The following is a 22,654-nucleotide window of genomic DNA, read 5'->3' as shown; positions in this document are numbered from 1 at the left end:
CCAAATGTCCTAGAACTAAATTTCCAAATGTAACTACTAGATTGTGATAAAATACACTATTGGGTGAAGTTTGGTTAACTTCTGCGCAGCGGTTTGGGAGTTAACATCAAAATTACATTTCTCGGCCATATCGCATAGATCTCACTGTGAAAAGGCTTAAATGACTTTTTTTAATTAAGTTTGAAGATTGCGCTCAAACCAAATGTCCTAGAACAAAATTTCCAAATGTAACTACTAGATTGTGATACAATACACTATTGGGTGAAGTTTGGTTGACTTCTGCGCAGCGGTTTGGGAGTTAACATCAAAATTACATTTCTCGGCCATATCTTATAGATCTCACTGTGAAAAGGCTTAAATGACTTTTTTAATTAAGTTTGATGATTGCGTTCAAACAAAATGTCCTAGAACAAAATTTTCAAATGTAACTACTAGATTGTGATACAATACACTATTGGGTGAAGTTTGGTTGACTTCTGCGCAGCGGTTTGGGAGTTAACATCAAAATTACATTTCTCGGCCATATCGCATAGATCTCACTGTGAAAAGGCTTAAATGGCTTTTTTGACCTAAGTTTGAGGATTGCGCTCAAATCAAATGTCCTAGAACCAAATTTCCAAATGTAACTACTAGATTGTGATACAATACACTATTGGGTGAAGTTTGGTTTACTTCTACGCAGCGGTTTGGGAGTTAACATCAAAATTAAATTTCTAGGCCATATCGCATAGATCTCACTGTGAAAAGGCTTAAATGGCTTTTTTGACCTAGGTTTGAGGATTGCGCTCAAATCAAATGTCCTAGAACCAAATTTCCACATGTAACTACTAGATTGTGATACAATACACTAATGGGTGAAGTTTGGTTTACTTCTGCGCAGCGGTTTGGGAGTTAACATCAAAATTACATTTCTCGGCCATATCGCATAGATCTCACTGTGAAAAGGCTTAAATGGCTTTTTTGACCTAAGTTTGAGGATTGCGCTCAAATCAAATGTCCTAGAACCAAATTTCCACATGTAACTACTAGATTGTGATAAAATACACTATTGGGTGATGTTTGGTTGACTTCTGCGCAGCGGTTTGGGAGTGAACATCAAAATTACATTTCTCGGCCATATCGCATAGATCTCACTGTGAAAACGCTTAAATGACTTTTTTTAATTAAGTTTGAAGATTGCGCTCAAATCAAATGTCCTAGAACTAAATTTCCAAATGTAACTACTAGATTGTGATAAAATACACTAATGGGTGAAGTTTGGTTGACTTCTGCGCAGCGGTTTGGGAGTTAACATCAAAATTACATTTCTCGGCCATATCGCATAGATCTCACTGTGAAAAGCCTTAAATGACTTTTTTTAATTAAGTTTGAAGATTGCGCTCAAACCAAATGTCCTAGAACTAAATTTCCAAATGTAACTACTAGATTGTGATACAATACACTATTGGGTGAAGTTTGGTTGACTTCTGCGCAGCGGTTTGGGAGTTAACATCAAAATTACATTTCTCGGCCATATCGCATAGATCTCACTGTGAAAAGGCTTAAATGGCTTTTTTGACCTAAGTTTGAGGATTGCGCTCAAATCAAATGTCCTAGAACCAAATTTCCACATGTAACTACTAGATTGTGATACAATACACTAATGGGTGAAGTATGGTTTACTTCTGCGCAGCGGTTTGGGAGTTAACATCAAAATTACATTTCTCGGCCATATCGCATAGATCTCACTGTGAAAAGGCTTAAATGGCTTTTTTGACCTAAGTTTGAGGATTGCGCTCAAATCAAATGTCCTAGAACCAAATTTCCACATGTAACTACTAGATTGTGATACAATACACTAATGGGTGAAGTTTGGTTGACTTCTGCGCAGCGGTTTGGGAGTTAACATCAAAATTACATTTCTCGGCCATATCGCATAGATCTCACTGTGAAAAGGCTTAAATGGCTTTTTTGACCTAAGTTTAAGGATTGCGCTCAAATCAAATGTCCTAGAACCAAATTTCCACATGTAACTACTAGATTGTGATACAATACACTATTGGGTGAAGTTTGGTTGACTTCTGCGCAGCGGTTTGGGAGTTAACATCAAAATTACATTTCTCGGCCATATCGCATAGATCTCACTGTGAAAAGGCTTAAATGGCTTTTTTGACCTAAGTTTGAGGATTGCGCTCAAATCAAATGTCCTAGAACCAAATTTCCACATGTAACTACTAGATTGTGATACAATACACTAATGGGTGAAGTTTGGTTGACTTCTGCGCAGCGGTTTGGGAGTTAACATCAAAATTACATTTCTCGGCCATATCGCATAGATCTCACTGTGAAAAGGCTTAAATGGCTTTTTTGACCTAAGTTTAAGGATTGCGCTCAAATCAAATGTCCTAGAACCAAATTTCCACATGTAACTACTAGATTGTGATACAATACACTATTGGGTGAAGTTTGGTTGACTTCTGCGCAGCGGTTTGGGAGTTAACATCAAAATTACATTTCTCGGCCATATCGCATAGATCTCACTGTGAAAAGGCTTAAATGGCTTTTTTGACCTAAGTTTGAGGATTGCGCTCAAATCAAATGTCCTAGAACCAAATTTCCACATGTAACTACTAGATTGTGATACAATACACTAATGGGTGAAGTTTGGTTTACTTCTGCGCAGCGGTTTGGGAGTTAACATCAAAATTACATTTCTCGGCCATATCGCATAGATCTCACTGTGAAAAGGCTTAAATGGCTTTTTTGACCTAAGTTTGAGGATTGCGCTCAAATCAAATGTCCTAGAACCAAATTTCCACATGTAACTACTAGATTGTGATACAATACACTAATGGGTGAAGTTTGGTTGACTTCTGCGCAGCGGTTTGGGAGTTAACATCAAAATTACATTTCTCGGCCATATCGCATATATCTCACTGTGAAAAGCCTTAAATGACTTTTTTTAATTAAGTTTGAAGATTGCGCTCAAACCAAATGTCCTAGAACTAAATTTCCAAATGTAACTACTAGATTGTGATACAATACACTATTGGGTGAAGTTTGGTTGACTTCTGCGCAGCGGTTTGGGAGTTAACATCAAAATTACATTTCTCGGCCATATCGCATAGATCTCACTGTGAAAAGGCTTAAATGGCTTTTTTGACCGAAGTTTAAGGATTGCGCTCAAATCAAATGTCCTAGAACCAAATTTCCACATGTAACTACTAGATTGTGATACAATACACTATTGGGTGAAGTTTGGTTGACTTCTGCGCAGCGGTTTGGGAGTTAATATCAAAATTACATTTCTCGGCCATATCGCATAGATCTCACTGTGAAAAGGCTTAAATGGCTTTTTTGACCTAAGTTTGAGGATTGCGCTCAAATCAAATGTCCTAGAACAAAATTTCCACATGTAACTACTAGATTGTGATACAATACACTAATGGGTGAAGTTTGGTTGACTTCTGCGCAGCGGTTTGGGAGTTAACATCAAAATTACATTTCTCGGCCATATCGCATAGATCTCACTGTGAAAAGGCTTAAATGGCTTTTTTGACCTAAGTTTAAGGATTGCGCTCAAATCAAATGTCCTAGAACCAAATTTCCACATGTAACTACTAGATTGTGATACAATACACTATTGGGTGAAGTTTGGTTGACTTCTGCGCAGCGGTTTGGGAGTTAACATCAAAATTACATTTCTCGGCCATATCGCATAGATCTCACTGTGAAAAGGCTTAAATGGCTTTTTTGACCTAAGTTTGAGGATTGCGCTCAAATCAAATGTCCTAGAACCAAATTTCCACATGTAACTACTAGATTGTGATACAATACACTAATGGGTGAAGTTTGGTTTACTTCTGCGCAGCGGTTTGGGAGTTAACATCAAAATTACATTTCTCGGCCATATCGCATAGATCTCACTGTGAAAAGGCTTAAATGGCTTTTTTGACCTAAGTTTGAGGATTGCGCTCAAATCAAATGTCCTAGAACCAAATTTCCACATGTAACTACTAGATTGTGATACAATACACTAATGGGTGAAGTTTGGTTGACTTCTGCGCAGCGGTTTGGGAGTTAACATCAAAATTACATTTCTCGGCCATATCGCATAGATCTCACTGTGAAAAGGCTTAAATGACTTTTTTAATTAAGTTTAATGATTGCGCTCAAACCAAATGTCCTAGAAAAATTTTTTAAATGTAACTACTAGAATGTGATACAATACACTATTGGGTGAAGTTTGGTTGACTTCTGCGCAGGGGTTTGGGAGTTAACATCAAATTTACATTTCTCGGCCATATCGCATAGATCTCACTGTGAAAAGGCTTAAATGACTTTTTAAATAAAGTTTGATGATTGCGCTCAAACAAAATGTCCTAGAACAAAATTTTCAAATGTAACTACTAGATTGTGATACAATACACTATTGGGTGAAGTTTGGTTGACTTCTGCGCAGCGGTTTGGGAGTTAACATCAAAATTACATTTCTCGGCCATATCGCATAGATCTCACTGTGAAAAGGCTTAAATGACTTTTTTAATTAAGTTTGAGGATTGCGCTCAAATCAAATGTCCTAGAACAAAATTTCCACATGTAACTACTAGATTGTGATACAATACACTAATGGGTGAAGTTTGGTTGACTTCTGCGCAGCGGTTTGGGAGTTAACATCAAAATTACATTTCTCGGCCATATCGCATAGATCTCACTGTGAAAAGGCTTAAATGGCTTTTTTGACCTAAGTTTGAGGATTGCGCTCAAATCAAATGTCCTAGAACCAAATTTCCACATGTAACTACTAGTTTGTTATACAATACACTAATGGGTGAAGTTTGGTTGACTTCTGCGCAGCGGTTTGGGAGTTAACATCAAAATTACATTTCTCGGCCATATCGCATATATCTCACTGTGAAAAGCCTTAAATGACTTTTTTTAATTAAGTTTGAAGATTGCGCTCAAACCAAATGTCCTAGAACTAAATTTCCAAATGTAACTACTAGATTGTGATACAATACACTATTGGGTGAAGTTTGGTTGACTTCTGCGCAGCGGTTTGGGAGTTAACATCAAAATTACATTTCTCGGCCATATCGCATAGATCTCACTGTGAAAAGGCTTAAATGGCTTTTTTGACCGAAGTTTAAGGATTGCGCTCAAATCAAATGTCCTAGAACCAAATTTCCACATGTAACTACTAGATTGTGATACAATACACTATTGGGTGAAGTTTGGTTGACTTCTGCGCAGCGGTTTGGGAGTTAACATCAAAATTACATTTCTCGGCCATATCGCATAGATCTCACTGTGAAAAGGCTTAAATGGCTTTTTTGACCTAAGTTTGAGGATTGCGCTCAAATCAAATGTCCTAGAACCAAATTTCCACATGTAACTACTAGATTGTGATACAATACACTAATGGGTGAAGTTTGGTTTACTTCTGCGCAGCGGTTTGGGAGTTAACATCAAAATTACATTTCTCGGCCATATCGCATAGATCTCACTGTGAAAAGGCTTAAATGGCTTTTTTGACCTAAGTTTGAGGATTGCGCTCAAATCAAATGTCCTAGAACCAAATTTCCACATGTAACTACTAGATTGTGATACAATACACTAATGGGTGAAGTTTGGTTGACTTCTGCGCAGCGGTTTGGGAGTTAACATCAAAATTACATTTCTCGGCCATATCGCATAGATCTCACTGTGAAAAGGCTTAAATGACTTTTTTAATTAAGTTTAATGATTGCGCTCAAACCAAATGTCCTAGAAAATTTTTTTAAATGTAACTACTAGAATGTGATACAATACACTATTGGGTGAAGTTTGGTTGACTTCTGCGCAGGGGTTTGGGAGTTAACATCAAATTTACATTTCTCGGCCATATCGCATAGATCTCACTGTGAAAAGGCTTAAATGACTTTTTAAATAAAGTTTGATGATTGCGCTCAAACAAAATGTCCTAGAACAAAATTTTCAAATGTAACTACTAGATTGTGATACAATACACTATTGGGTGAAGTTTGGTTTACTTCTGCGCAGCGGTTTGGGAGTTAACATCAAAATTACATTTCTCGGCCATATCGCATAGATCTCACTGTGAAAAGGCTTAAATGGCTTTTTTGACCTAAGTTTGAGGATTGCGCTCAAATCAAATGTCCTAGAACCAAATTTCCACATGTAACTACTAGATTGTGATAAAATACACTATTGGGTGAAGTTTGGTTGACTTCTGCGCAGCGGTTTGGGAGTGAACATCAAAATTACATTTCTCGTCCATATCGCATAGATCTCACTGTGAAAACGCTTAACTGACTTTTTTTAATTAAGTTTGAAGATTGCGCTCAAATCAAATGTCCTAGAACTAAATTTCCAAATGTAACTACTAGATTGTGATAAAATACACTGTTGGGTGAAGTTTGGTTGACTTCTGCGCAGCGGTTTGGGAGTTAACATCAAAATTACATTTCTCGGCCATATCGCATAGATCTCACTGTGAAAAGCCTTAAATGACTTTTTTTAATTAAGTTTGAAGATTGCGCTCAAACCAAATGTCCTAGAACTAAATTTCCACATGTAACTACTAGATTGTGATACAATACACTAATGGGTGAAGTTTGGTTTACTTCTGCGCAGCGGTTTGGGAGTTAACATCAAAATTACATTTCTCGGCCATATCGCATAGATCTCACTGTGAAAAGGCTTAAATGGCTTTTTTGACCTAAGTTTGAGGATTGCGCTCAAATCAAATGTCCTAGAACCAAATTTCCACATGTAACTACTAGATTGTGATACAATACACTAATGGGTGAAGTTTGGTTGACTTCTGCGCAGCGGTTTGGGAGTTAACATCAAAATTACATTTCTCGGCCATATCGCATAGATCTCACTGTGAAAAGGCTTAAATGACTTTTTTAATTAAGTTTAATGATTGCGCTCAAACCAAATGTCCTAGAAATTTTTTTTAAATGTAACTACTAGAATGTGATACAATACACTATTGGGTGAAGTTTGGTTGACTTCTGCGCAGCGGTTTGGGAGTTAACATCAAATTTACATTTCTCGGCCATATCGCATAGATCTCACTGTGAAAAGGCTTAAATGACTTTTTAAATAAAGTTTGATGATTGCGCTCAAACAAAATGTCCTAGAACAAAATTTTCAAATGTAACTACTAGATTGTGATACAATACACTATTGGGTGAAGTTTGGTTTACTTCTGCGCAGCGGTTTGGGAGTTAACATCAAAATTACATTTCTCGGCCATATCGCATAGATCTCACTGTTAAAAGGCTTAAATGGCTTTTTTGACCTAAGTTTGAGGATTGCGCTCAAATCAAATGTCCTAGAACCAAATTTCCACATGTAACTACTAGATTGTGATAAAATACACTATTGGGTGAAGTTTGGTTTACTTCTGCGCAGCGGTTTGGGAGTGAACATCAAAATTACATTTCTCGTCCATATCGCATAGATCTCACTGTGAAAACGCTTAACTGACTTTTTTTAATTAAGTTTGAAGATTGCGCTCAAATCAAATGTCCTAGAACTAAATTTCCAAATGTAACTACTAGATTGTGATAAAATACACTATTGGGTGAAGTTTGGTTGACTTCTGCGCAGCGGTTTGGGAGTTAACATCAAAATTACATTTCTCGGCCATATCGCATAGATCTCACTGTGAAAAGCCTTAAATGACTTTTTTTAATTAAGTTTGAAGATTGCGCTCAAACCAAATGTCCTAGAACTAAATTTCCACATGTAACTACTAGATTGTGATACAATACACTAATGGGTGAAGTTTGGTTTACTTCTGCGCAGCGGTTTGGGAGTTAACATCAAAATTACATTTCTCGGCCATATCGCATAGATCTCACTGTGAAAAGGCTTAAATGGCTTTTTTGACCTAAGTTTGAGGATTGCGCTCAAATCAAATGTCCTAGAACCAAATTTCCACATGTAACTACTAGATTGTGATACAATACACTAATGGGTGAAGTTTGGTTGACTTCTGCGCAGCGGTTTGGGAGTTAACATCAAAATTACATTTCTCGGCCATATCGCATAGATCTCACTGTGAAAAGGCTTAAATGACTTTTTTAATTAAGTTTAATGATTGCGCTCAAACCAAATGTCCTAGAAAATTTTTTTAAATGTAACTACTAGAATGTGATACAATACACTATTGGGTGAAGTTTGGTTGACTTCTGCGCAGCGGTTTGGGAGTTAACATCAAATTTACATTTCTCGGCCATATCGCATAGATCTCACTGTGAAAAGGCTTAAATGACTTTTTAAATAAAGTTTGATGATTGCGCTCAAACAAAATGTCCTAGAACAAAATTTTCAAATGTAACTACTAGATTGTGATACAATACACTATTGGGTGAAGTTTGGTTTACTTCTGCGCAGCGGTTTGGGAGTTAACATCAAAATTACATTTCTCGGCCATATCGCATAGATCTCACTGTTAAAAGGCTTAAATGGCTTTTTTGACCTAAGTTTGAGGATTGCGCTCAAATCAAATGTCCTAGAACCAAATTTCCACATGTAACTACTAGATTGTGATAAAATACACTATTGGGTGAAGTTTGGTTGACTTCTGCGCAGCGGTTTGGGAGTGAACATCAAAATTACATTTCTCGGCCATATCGCATAGATCTCACTGTGAAAACGCTTAAATGACTTTTTTTTAATTAAGTTTGAAGATTGCGCTCAAATCAAATGTCCTAGAACTAAATTTCCAAATGTAACTACTAGATTGTGATAAAATACACTATTGGGTGAAGTTTGGTTGACTTCTGCGCAGCGGTTTGGGAGTTAACATCAAAATTACATTTCTCGGCCATATCGCATAGATCTCACTGTGAAAAGCCTTAAATGACTTTTTTTAATTAAGTTTGAAGATTGCGCTCAAACCAAATGTCCTAGAACTAAATTTCCAAATGTAACTACTAGATTGTGATACAATACACTATTGGGTGAAGTTTGGTTGACTTCTGCGCAGCGGTTTGGGAGTTTACATCAAAATTACATTTCTCGGCCATATCGCATAGATCTCACTGTGAAAAGGCTTAAATAGCTTTTTTGACCTAAGTTTGAGGATTGCGCTCAAATCAAATGTCCTAGAACCAAATTTCCACATGTAACTACTAGATTGTGATACAATACACTAATGGGTGAAGTTTGGTTTACTTCTGCGCAGCGGTTTGGGAGTTAACATCAAAATTACATTTCTCGGCCATATCGCATAGATCTCACTGTGAAAAGGCTTAAATGGCTTTTTTGACCTAAGTTTGAGGATTGCGCTCAAATCAAATGTCCTAGAACCAAATTTCCACATGTAACTACTAGATTGTGATAAAATACACTATTGGGTGAAGTTTGGTTGACTTCTGCGCAGCGGTTTGGGAGTGAACATCAAAATTACATTTCTCGGCCATATCGCATAGATCTCACTGTGAAAACGCTTAAATGACTTTTTTTAATTAAGTTTGAAGATTGCGCTCAAATCAAATGTCCTAGAACTAAATTTCCAAATGTAACTACTAGATTGTGATAAAATACACTATTGGGTGAAGTTTGGTTGACTTCTGCGCAGCGGTTTGGGAGTTAACATCAAAATTACATTTCTCGGCCATATCGCATAGATCTCACTGTGAAAAGCCTTAAATGACTTTTTAAATAAAGTTTGATGATTGCGCTCAAACAAAATGTCCTAGAACAAAATTTTCAAATGTAACTACTAGATTGTGATAAAATACACTATTGGGTGAAGTTTAGTTGACTTCTGCGCAGCGGTTTGGGAGTGAACATCAAATTTACATTTCTCGGCCATATCGCATAGATCTCACTGTGAAAAGGCTTAAATGACTTTTTTAATTAAGTTTAATGATTGCGCTCAAACCAAATGTCCTAGAACGAAATTTTAAATGTAACTACTAGAATGTGATACAATACACTATTGGGTGAAGTTTGGTTGACTTCTGCGCAGCGGTTTGGGAGTTAACATCAAATTTACATTTCTCGGCCATATCGCATAGATCTCACTGTGAAAAGGCTTAAATGACTTTTTTAATAAAGTTTGATGATTGCGCTCAAACAAAATGTCCTATAACCAAATTTTCAAATGTAACTACTAGATTGTGATACAATACACTATTGGGTGAAGTTTGGTTGACTTCTGCGCAGCGGTTTGGGAGTTAACATCAAAATTACATTTCTCGGCCATATCGCATAGATCTCACTGTGAAAAGGCTTAAATGGCTTTTTTGACCTAAGTTTAATGATTGCGCTCAAACCAAATGTCCTAGAACGAAATTTTCAAATGTAACTACTAGAATGTGATACAATACACTATTGGGTGAAGTTTGGTTGACTTCTGCGCAGCGGTTTGGGAGTTAACATCAAAATTACATTTCTCGGCCATATCGCATAGATCTCACTGTGAAAAGGCTTAAATGGCTTTTTTGACCTAAGTTTGAGGATTGCGCTCAAACAAAATGTCCTAGAACAAAATTTTCAAATGTAACTACTAGATTGTGATACAATACACTATTGGGTGAAGTTTGGTTGACTTCTGCGCAGCGGTTTGGGAGTTAACATCAAAATTACATTTCTCGGCCATATCGCATAGATCTCACTGTGAAAAGGCTTAAATGACTTTTTTAATTAAGTTTGATGATTGCGTTCAAACAAAATGTCCTAGAACAAAATTTTCAAATGTAACTACTAGATTGTGATACAATACACTATTGGGTGAAGTTTGGTTGACTTCTGCGCAGCGGTTTGGGAGTTAACATCAAAATTACATTTCTCGGCCATATCGCATAGATCTCACTGTGAAAAGGCTTAAATGGCTTTTTTGACCTAAGTTTGAGGATTGCGCTCAAATCAAATGTCCTAGAACCAAATTTCCACATGTAACTACTAGATTGTGATACAATACACTAATGGGTGAAGTTTGGTTTACTTCTGCGCAGCGGTTTGGGAGTTAACATCAAAATTACATTTCTCGGCCATATCGCATAGATCTCACTGTGAAAAGGCTTAAATGGCTTTTTTGACCTAAGTTTAATAATTGCCTTCAAACCAAATGTCCTAGAACTAAATTTTCAAATGTAACTACTAGATTGTGATACAATACACTATTGGGTGAAGTTTGGTTGACTTCTGCGCAGCGGTTTGGGAGTTAACATCAAAATTACATTTCTCGGCCATATCGCATAGATCTCACTGTGAAAAGGCTTAAATGACTTTTTTAATTAAGTTTGAGGATTGCGCTCAAACAAAATTTCCTAAAACAAAATTTTCAAATGTAACTACTAGATTGTGATACAATACACTATTGGGTGAAGTTTGGTTGACTTCTGCGCAGCGGTTTGGGAGTTAACATCAAAATTACATTTCTCGGCCATATCGCATAGATCTCACTGTGAAAAGGCTTAAATGACTTTTTTAATTAAGTTTAATAATTGCGCTCAAACCAAATGTCCTAAAACGAAATTTTCAAATGTAACTACTAGAATGTGATACAATACACTATTGGGTGAAGTTTAGTTGACTTCTGCGCAGCGGTTTGGGAGTTAACATCAAAATTACATTTCTCGGCCATATCGCATAGATCTCACTGTGAAAAGGCTTAAATGGCTTTTTTGACCTAAGTTTGAGGATTGCGCTCAAATCAAATGTCCTAGAACCAAATTTCCACATGTAACTACTAGATTGTGATACAATACACTAATGGGTGAAGTTTGGTTGACTTCTGCGCAGCGGTTTGGGAGTTAACATCAAAATTACATTTCTCGGCCATATCGCATAGATCTCACTGTGAAAAGGCTTAAATGGCTTTTTTGACCTAAGTTTAATAATTGCGCTCAAACCAAATGTCCTTGAACGAAATTTTAAAAAGTAACTACTAGAATGTGATACAATACACTATTGGGTGAAGTTTGGTTGACTTCTGCGCAGCGGTTTGGGAGTTAACATCAAAATTACATTTCTCGGCCATATCGCATAGATCTCACTGTGAAAAGGCTTAAATGGCTTTTTTGACCTAAGTTTGAGGATTGCGCTCAAATCAAATGTCCTAGAACCAAATTTCCACATGTAACTACTAGATTGTGATACAATACACTAATGGTTGAAGTTTGGTTGACTTCTGCGCAGCGGTTTGGGAGTTAACATCAAAATTACATTTCTCGGCCATATCGCATAGATCTCACTGTGAAAAGGCTTAAATGGCTTTTTTGACCTAAGTTTGAGGATTGCGCTCAAATCAAATGTCCTAGAACCAAATTTCCACATGTAACTACTAGATTGTGATACAATACACTAATGGGTGAAGTTTGGTTGACTTCTGCGCAGCGGTTTGGGAGTTAACATCAAAATTACATTTCTCGGCCATATCGCACAGATCTCACTGTGAAAAGGCTTAAATGACTTTTTTAATTAAGTTTGATGATTGCGTTCAAACAAAATGTCCTAGAACAAAATTTTCAAATGTAACTACTAGATTGTGATACAATACACTATTGGGTGAAGTTTGGTTGACTTCTGCGCAGCGGTTTGGGAGTTAACATCAAAATTACATTTCTCGGCCATATCGCATAGATCTCACTGTGAAAAGGCTTAAATGGCTTTTTTGACCTAAGTTTGAGGATTGCGCTCAAATCAAATGTCCTAGAACCAAATTTCCACATGTAACTACTAGATTGTGATACAATACACTAATGGGTGAAGTTTGGTTTACTTCTGCGCAGCGGTTTGGGAGTTAACATCAAAATTACATTTCTCGGCCATATCGCATAGATCTCACTGTGAAAAGGCTTAAATGGCTTTTTTGACCTAAGTTTAATGATTGCGCTCAAACCAAATGTCCTAGAACGAAATTTTCAAATGTAACTACTAGAATGTGATACAATACACTATTGGGTGAAGTTTGGTTGACTTCTGCGCAGCGGTTTGGGAGTTAACATCAAAATTACATTTCTCGGCCATATCGCATAGTTCTCACTGTGAAAAGGCTTAAATGGCTTTTTTGACCTAAGTTTGAGGATTGCGCTCAAACAAAATGTCCTAGAACAAAATTTTCAAATGTAACTACTAGATTGTGATACAATACACTATTGGGTGAAGTTTGGTTGACTTCTGCGCAGCGGTTTGGGAGTTAACATCAAAATTACATTTCTCGGCCATATCGCATAGATCTCACTGTGAAAAGGCTTAAATGACTTTTTTAATTAAGTTTGATGATTGCGTTCAAACAAAATGTCCTAGAACAAAATTTTCAAATGTAACTACTAGATTGTGATACAATACACTATTGGGTGAAGTTTGGTTGACTTCTGCGCAGCGGTTTGGGAGTTAACATCAAAATTACATTTCTCGGCCATATCGCATAGATCTCACTGTGAAAAGGCTTAAATGGCTTTTTTGACCTAAGTTTGAGGATTGCGCTCAAACCAAATGTCCTAGAACGAAATTTTAAAATGTAACTACTAGAATGTGATACAATACACTATTGGGTGAAGTTTGGTTGACTTCTGCGCAGCGGTTTGGGAGTTAACATCAAAATTACATTTCTCGGCCATATCGCATAGATCTCACTGTGAAAAGGCTTAAATGGCTTTTTTGACCTAAGTTTGAGGATTGCGCTCAAATCAAATGTCCTAGAACCAAATTTCCACATGTAACTACTAGATTGTTATACAATACACTAATGGGTGAAGTTTGGTTGACTTCTGCGCAGCGGTTTGGGAGTGAACATCAAAATTACATTTCTCGGCCATATCGCATAGATCTCACTGTGAAAAGGCTTAAATGACTTTTTTAATTAAGTTTGATGATTGCGCTCAAACAAAATTTCCTAGAACAAAATTTTCAAATGTAACTACTAGATTGTGATACAATACACTATTGGGTGAAGTTTGGTTGACTTCTGCGCAGCGGTTTGGGAGTTAACATCAAAATTACATTTCTCGGCCATATCGCATAGATCTCACTGTGAAAAGGCTTAAATGACTTTTTTAATTAAGTTTGATGATTGCGTTCAAACAAAATGTCCTAGAACAAAATTTTCAAATGTAACTACTAGATTGTGATACAATACACTATTGGGTGAAGTTTGGTTGACTTCTGCGCAGCGGTTTGGGAGTTAACATCAAAATTACATTTCTCGGCCATATCGCATAGATCTCACTGTGAAAAGGCTTAAATGGCTTTTTTGACCTAAGTTTAAAGATTGCGCTCAAACCAAATGTCCTAGAACGAAATTTTCAAATGTAACTACTAGATTGTGATACAATACACTATTGGGTGAAGTTTGGTTGACTTCTGCGCAGCGGTTTGGGAGTTAACATCAAAATTACATTTCTCGGCCATATCGCATAGATCTCACTGTGAAAAGGCTTAAATGACTTTTTTAATTAAGTTTAATAATTGCGCTCAAACCAAATGTCCTAAAACGAAATTTTCAAATGTAACTACTAGAATGTGATACAATACACTATTGGGTGAAGTTTAGTTGACTTCTGCGCAGCGGTTTGGGAGTGAACATCAAAATTACATTTCTCGGCCATATCGCATAGAGCTCACTGTGAAAAGGCTTAAATGGCTTTTTTGACCTAAGTTTGAGGATTGCGCTCAAATCAAATGTCCTATAACCAAATTTCCACATGTAACTACTAGATTGTGATACAATACACTAATGGGTGAAGTTTGGTTGACTTCTGCGCAGCGGTTTGGGAGTGAACATCAAAATTACATTTCTCGGCCATATCGCATAGATCTCACTGTGAAAAGGCTTAAATGACTTTTTTAATTAAGTTTGATGATTGCGCTCAAACAAAATTTCCTAAAACTAAATTTTCAAATGTAACTACTAGATTGTGATACAATACACTATTGGGTGAAGTTTGGTTGACTTCTGCGCAGCGGTTTGGGAGTTAACATCAAAATTACATTTCTCGGCCATATCGCATAGATCTCACTGTGAAAAGGCTTAAATGACTTTTTTAATTAAGTTTGATGATTGCGTTCAAACAAAATGTCCTAGAACAAAATTTTCAAATGTAACTACTAGATTGTGATACAATACACTATTGGGTGAAGTTTGGTTGACTTCTGCGCAGCGGTTTGGGAGTTAACATCAAAATTACATTTCTCGGCCATATCGCATAGATCTCACTGTGAAAAGGCTTAAATGACTTTTTTAATTAAGTTTAATAATTGCGCTCAAACCAAATGTCCTAAAACGAAATTTTCAAATGTAACTACTAGAATGTGATACAATACACTATTGGGTGAAGTTTAGTTGACTTCTGCGCAGCGGTTTGGGAGTTAACATCAAAATTACATTTCTCGGCCATATCGCATAGATCTCACTGTGAAAAGGCTTAAATGGCTTTTTTGACCTAAGTTTGAGGATTGCGCTCAAATCAAATGTCCTAGAACCAAATTTCCACATGTAACTACTAGATTGTGATACAATACACTAATGGGTGAAGTTTGGTTTACTTCTGCGCAGCGGTTTGGGAGTTAACATCAAAATTACATTTCTCGGCCATATCGCATAGATCTCACTGTGAAAAGGCTTAAATGGCTTTTTTGACCTAAGTTTGAGGATTGCGCTCAAATCAAATGTCCAATAACCAAATTTCCACATGTAACTACTAGATTGTGATACAATACACTAATGGGTGAAGTTTGGTTGACTTCTGCGCAGCGGTTTGGGAGTTAACATCAAAATTACATTTCTCGGCCATATCGCATAGATCTCACTGTGAAAAGGCTTAAATGACTTTTTTAATTAAGTTTGATGATTGCGTTCAAACAAAATGTCCTAGAACAAAATTTTCAAATGTAACTACTAGATTGTGATACAATACACTATTGGGTGAAGTTTGGTTGACTTCTGCGCAGCGGTTTGGGAGTTAACATCAAAATTACATTTCTCGGCCATATCGCATAGATCTCACTGTGAAAAGGCTTAAATGGCTTTTTTGACCTAAGTTTGAGGATTGCGCTCAAATCAAATGTCCTAGAACCAAATTTCCACATGTAACTACTAGATTGTGATACAATACACTAATAGGTGAAGTTTGGTTGACTTCTGCGCAGCGGTTTGGGAGTTAACATCAAAATTACATTTCTCGGCCATATCGCATAGATCTCACTGTGAAAAGGCTTAAATGGCTTTTTTGACCTAAGTTTGAGGATTGCGCTCAAATCAAATGTCCTAGAACCAAATTTCCACATGTAACTACTAGATTGTGATACAATACACTAATGGTTGAAGTTTGGTTGACTTCTGCGCAGCGGTTTGGGAGTGAACATCAAAATTACATTTCTCGGCCATATCGCATAGATCTCACTGTGAAAAGGCTTAAATGACTTTTTTTAATTAAGTTTGAAGATTGCGCTCAAATCAAATGTCCTAGAACTAAATTTCTAAATGTAACTACTAGATTGTGATAAAATACACTATTGGGTGAAGTTTGGTTGACTTCTGCGCAGCGGTTTGGGAGTTAACATCAAAATTACATTTCTCGGCCATATCGCATAGATCTCACTGTGAAAAGACTTAAATGGCTTTTTTGACCTAAGTTTGAGGATTGCGCTCAAATCAAATGTCCTATAACCAAATTTCCACATGTAACTACTAGATTGTGATACAATACACTAATGGGTGAAGTTTGGTTGACTTCTGCGCAGCGGTTTGGGAGTTAACATCAAAATTACATTTCTCGGCCATATCGCATAGATCTCACTGTGAAAAGGCTTAAATGACTTTTTTAATTAAGTTTGATGATTGCGTTCAAACAAAATGTCCTAGAACAAAATTTTCAAATGTAACTACTAGATTGTGATACAATACACTATTGGGTGAAGTTTGGTTGACTTCTGCGCAGCGGTTTGGGAGTTAACATCAAAATTACATTTCTCGGCCATATCGCATAGATCTCACTGTGAAAAGGCTTAAATGGCTTTTTTGACCTAAGTTTGAGGATTGCGCTCAAACCAAATGTCCTAAAACGAAATTTTCAAATGTAACTACTAGAATGTGATACAATACACTATTGGGTGAAGTTTGGTTGACTTCTGCGCAGCGGTTTGGGAGTTAACATCAAAATTACATTTCTCGGCCATATCGCATAGTTCTCACTGTGAAAAGGCTTAAATGGCTTTTTTGACCTAAGTTTGAGGATTGCGCTCAAATCAAATGTCCTAGAACCAAATTTCCACATGTAACTACTAGATTGTGATACAATACACTAATGGGTGAAGTTTGGTTTACTTCTGCGCAGCGGTTTGGGAGTTAACATCAAAATTACATTTCTCGGCCATATCGCATAGATCTCACTGTGAAAAGGCTTAAATGGCTTTTTTGACCTAAGTTTGAGGATTGCGCTCAAATCAAATGTTCAATAACCAAATTTCCACATGTAACTACTAGATTGTGATACAATACACTAATGGGTGAAGTTTGGTTGACTTCTGCGCAGCGGTTTGGGAGTTAACATCAAAATTACATTTCTCGGCCATATCGCATAGATCTCACTGTGAAAAGGCTTAAATGACTTTTTTAATTAAGTTTAATAATTGCGCTCAAACCAAATGTCCTAAAACGAAATTTTCAAATGTAACTACTAGAATGTGATACAATACACTATTGGGTGAAGTTTAGTTGACTTCTGCGCAGCGGTTTGGGAGTTAACATCAAAATTACATTTCTCGGCCATATCGCATAGATCTCACTGTGAAAAGGCTTAAATGGCTTTTTTGACCTAAGTTTGAGGATTGCGCTCAAATCAAATGTCCTAGAACCAAATTTCCACATGTAACTACTAGATTGTTATACAATACACTAATGGGTGAAGTTTGGTTGACTTCTGCGCAGCGGTTTGGGAGTGAACATCAAAATTACATTTCTCGGCCATATCGCATAGATCTCACTGTGAAAAGGCTTAAATGACTTTTTTAATTAAGTTTGATGATTGCGCTCAAACAAAATTTCCTAGAACAAAATTTTCAAATGTAACTACTAAATTGTGATACAATACACTATTGGGTGAAGTTTGGTTGACTTCTGCGCAGCGGTTTGGGAGTTAACATCAAAATTACATTTCTCGGCCATATCGCATAGATCTCACTGTGAAAAGGCTTAAATGACTTTTTTAATTAAGTTTGATGATTGCGTTCAAACAAAATGTCCTAGAACCAAATTTCCACATGTAACTACTAGATTGTGATACAATACACTAATGGTTGAAGTTTGGTTGACGTCTGCGCAGCGGTTTGGGAGTGAACATCAAAATTACATTTCTCGGCCATATCGCATAGATCTCACTGTGAAGAGGCTTAAATGACTTTTTTTAATTAAGTTTGAAGATTGCGCTCAAATCAAATGTCCTAGAACTAAATTTCTAAATGTAACTACTAGATTGTGATAAAATACACTATTGGGTGAAGTTTGGTTGACTTCTGCGCAGCGGTTTGGGAGTTAACATCAAAATTACATTTCTCGGCCATATTGCATAGATCTCACTGTGAAAAGGCTTAAATGGCTTTTTTGACCTAAGTTTGAGGATTGCGCTCAAATCAAATGTCCTATAACCAAATTTCCACATGTAACTACTAGATTGTGATACAATACACTAATGGGTGAAGTTTGGTTGACTTCTGCGCAGCGGTTTGGGAGTTAACATCAAAATTACATTTCTCGGCCATATCGCATAGATCTCACTGTGAAAAGGCTTAAATGACTTTTTTAATTAAGTTTGATGATTGCGTTCAAACAAAATGTCCTAGAACAAAATTTTCAAATGTAACTACTAGATTGTGATACAATACACTATTGGGTGAAGTTTGGTTGACTTCTGCGCAGCGGTTTGGGAGTTAACATCAAAATTACATTTCTCGGCCATATCGCATAGATCTCACTGTGAAAAGGCTTAAATGGCTTTTTTGACCTAAGTTTGAGGATTGCGCTCAAATCAAATGTCCTAGAACCAAATTTCCACATGTAACTACTAGATTGTGATACAATACACTAATGGGTGAAGTTTGGTTTACTTCTGCGCAGCGGTTTGGGAGTTAACATCAAAATTACATTTCTCGGCCATATCGCATAGATCTCACTGTGAAAAGGCTTAAATGGCTTTTTTGACCTAAGTTTGAGGATTGCGCTCAAATCAAATGTCCTAGAACAAAATTTCCACATGTAACTACTAGATTGTGATACAATACACTATTGGGTGAAGTTTGGTTGACTTCTGCGCAGCGGTTTGGGAGTTAACATCAAAATTACATTTCTCGGCCATATCGCATAGATCTCACTGTGAAAAGGCTTAAATGGCTTTTTTGACCTAAGTTTGAGGATTGCGCTCAAACAAAATGTCCTAGAACAAAATTTTCAAATGTAACTACTAGATTGTGATACAATACACTATTGGGTGAAGTTTGGTTGACTTCTGCGCAGCGGTTTGGGAGTTAACATCAAAATTACATTTCTCGGCCATATCTTATAGATCTCACTGTGAAAAGGCTTAAATGACTTTTTTAATTAAGTTTGATGATTGTGTTCAAACAAAATGTCCTAGAACAAAATTTTCAAATGTAACTACTAGATTGTGATACAATACACTATTGGGTGAAGTTTGGTTGACTTCTGCGCAGCGGTTTGGGAGTTAACATCAAAATTACATTTCTCGGCCATATCGCATAGATCTCACTGTGAAAAGGCTTAAATGGCTTTTTTGACCTAAGTTTGAGGATTGCGCTCAAATCAAATGTCCTAGAACCAAATTTCCACATGTAACTACTAGATTGCGATACAATACACTAATGGGTGAAGTTTGGTTTACTTCTGCGCAGCGGTTTGGGAGTTAACATCAAAATTACATTTCTCGGCCATATCGCATAGATCTCACTGTGAAAAGGCTTAAATGGCTTTTTTGACCTAAGTTTAATAATTGCCTTCAAACCAAATGTCCTAGAACTAAATTTTCAAATGTAACTACTAGATTGTGATACAATACACTATTGGGTGAAGTTTGGTTGACTTCTGCGCAGCGGTTTGGGAGTTAACATCAAAATTACATTTCTCGGCCATATCGCATAGATCTCACTGTGAAAAGGCTTAAATGGCTTTTTTGACCTAAGTTTGAGGATTGCGCTCAAATCAAATGTCCTAGAACCAAATTTCCACATGTAACTACTAGATTGTGATACAATACACTAATGGTTGAAGTTTGGTTGACGTCTGCGCAGCGGTTTGGGAGTGAACATCAAAATTACATTTCTCGGCCATATCGCATAGATCTCACTGTGAAAAGGCTTAAATGACTTTTTTTAATTAAGTTTGAAGATTGCGCTCAAATCAAATGTCCTATAACCAAATTTCCACATGTAACTACTAGATTGTGATACAATACACTAATGGGTGAAGTTTGGTTGACTTCTGCGCAGCGGTTTGGGAGTTAACATCAAAATTACATTTCTCGGCCATATCGCATAGATCTCACTGTGAAAAGGCTTAAATGACTTTTTTAATTAAGTTTGATGATTGCGTTCAAACAAAATGTCCTAGAACAAAATTTTCAAATGTAACTACTAGATTGTGATACAATACACTATTGGGTGAAGTTTGGTTGACTTCTGCGCAGCGGTTTGGGAGTTAACATCAAAATTACATTTCTCGGCCATATCGCATAGATCTCACTGTGAAAAGGCTTAAATGGCTTTTTTGACCTAAGTTTGAGGATTGCGCTCAAATCAAATGTCCTAGAACCAAATTTCCACATGTAACTACTAGATTGTGATACAATACACTAATGGGTGAAGTTTGGTTTACTTCTGCGCAGCGGTTTGGGAGTTAACATCAAAATTACATTTCTCGGCCATATCGCATAGATCTCACTGTGAAAAGGCTTAAATGGCTTTTTTGACCTAAGTTTAATGATTGCGCTCAAACCAAATGTCCTAGAACGAAATTTTCAAATGTAACTACTAGAATGTGATACAATACACTATTGGGTGAAGTTTGGTTGACTTCTGCGCAGCGGTTTGGGAGTTAACATCAAAATTACATTTCTCGGCCATATCGCATAGATCTCACTGTGAAAAGGCTTAAATGGCTTTTTTGACCTAAGTTTGAGGATTGCGCTCAAACAAAATGTCCTAGAACAAAATTTTCAAATGTAACTACTAGATTGTGATACAATACACTATTGGGTGAAGTTTGGTTGACTTCTGCGCAGCGGTTTGGGAGTTAACATCAAAATTACATTTCTCGGCCATATCTTATAGATCTCACTGTGAAAAGGCTTAAATGACTTTTTTAATTAAGTTTGATGATTGTGTTCAAACAAAATGTCCTAGAACAAAATTTTCAAATGTAACTACTAGATTGTGATACAATACACTATTGGGTGAAGTTTGGTTGACTTCTGCGCAGCGGTTTGGGAGTTAACATCAAAATTACATTTCTCGGCCATATCGCATAGATCTCACTGTGAAAAGGCTTAAATGGCTTTTTTGACCTAAGTTTGAGGATTGCGCTCAAATCAAATGTCCTAGAACCAAATTTCCACATGTAACTACTAGATTGCGATACAATACACTAATGGGTGAAGTTTGGTTTACTTCTGCGCAGCAGTTTGGGAGTTAACATCAAAATTACATTTCTCGGCCATATCGCATAGATCTCACTGTGAAAAGGCTTAAATGGCTTTTTTGACCTAAGTTTAATAATTGCCTTCAAACCAAATGTCCTAGAACTAAATTTTCAAATGTAACTACTAGATTGTGATACAATACACTATTGGGTGAAGTTTGGTTGACTTCTGCGCAGCGGTTTGGGAGTTAACATCAAAATTATATTTCTCGGCCATATCGCATAGATCTCACTGTGAAAAGGCTTAAATGGCTTTTTTGACCTAAGTTTGAGGATTGCGCTCAAATCAAATGTCCTAGAACCAAATTTCCACATGTAACTACTAGATTGTGATACAATACACTAATGGTTGAAGTTTGGTTGACTTCTGCGCAGCGGTTTGGGAGTTAACATCAAAATTACATTTCTCGGCCATATCGCATAGATCTCACTGTGAAAAGGCTTAAATGACTTTTTTAATTAAGTTTGATGATTGCGTTCAAACAAAATGTCCTAGAACAAAATTTTCAAATGTAACTACTAGATTGTGATACAATACACTATTGGGTGAAGTTTGGTTGACTTCTGCGCAGCGGTTTGGGAGTTAACATCAAAATTACATTTCTCGGCCATATCGCATAGATCTCACTGTGAAAAGGCTTAAATGGCTTTTTTGACCTAAGTTTGAGGATTGCGCTCAAATCAAATGTCCTAGAACCAAATTTCCACATGTAACTACTAGATTGTGATACAATACACTAATGGGTGAAGTTTGGTTTACTTCTGCGCAGCGGTTTGGGAGTTAACATCAAAATTACATTTCTCGGCCATATCGCATAGATCTCACTGTGAAAAGGCTTAAATGGCTTTTTTGACCTAAGTTTAATGATTGCGCTCAAACCAAATGTCCTAGAACGAAATTTTCAAATGTAACTACTAGAATGTGATACAATACACTATTGGGTGAAGTTTGGTTGACTTCTGCGCAGCGGTTTGGGAGTTAACATCAAAATTACATTT

This window comes from Corythoichthys intestinalis, chromosome 10, assembly GCF_030265065.1.
Source record: "Corythoichthys intestinalis isolate RoL2023-P3 chromosome 10, ASM3026506v1, whole genome shotgun sequence".
NCBI lineage: Eukaryota > Metazoa > Chordata > Actinopteri > Syngnathiformes > Syngnathidae > Corythoichthys > Corythoichthys intestinalis.
This window is presented reverse-complemented; position numbering follows the sequence as displayed.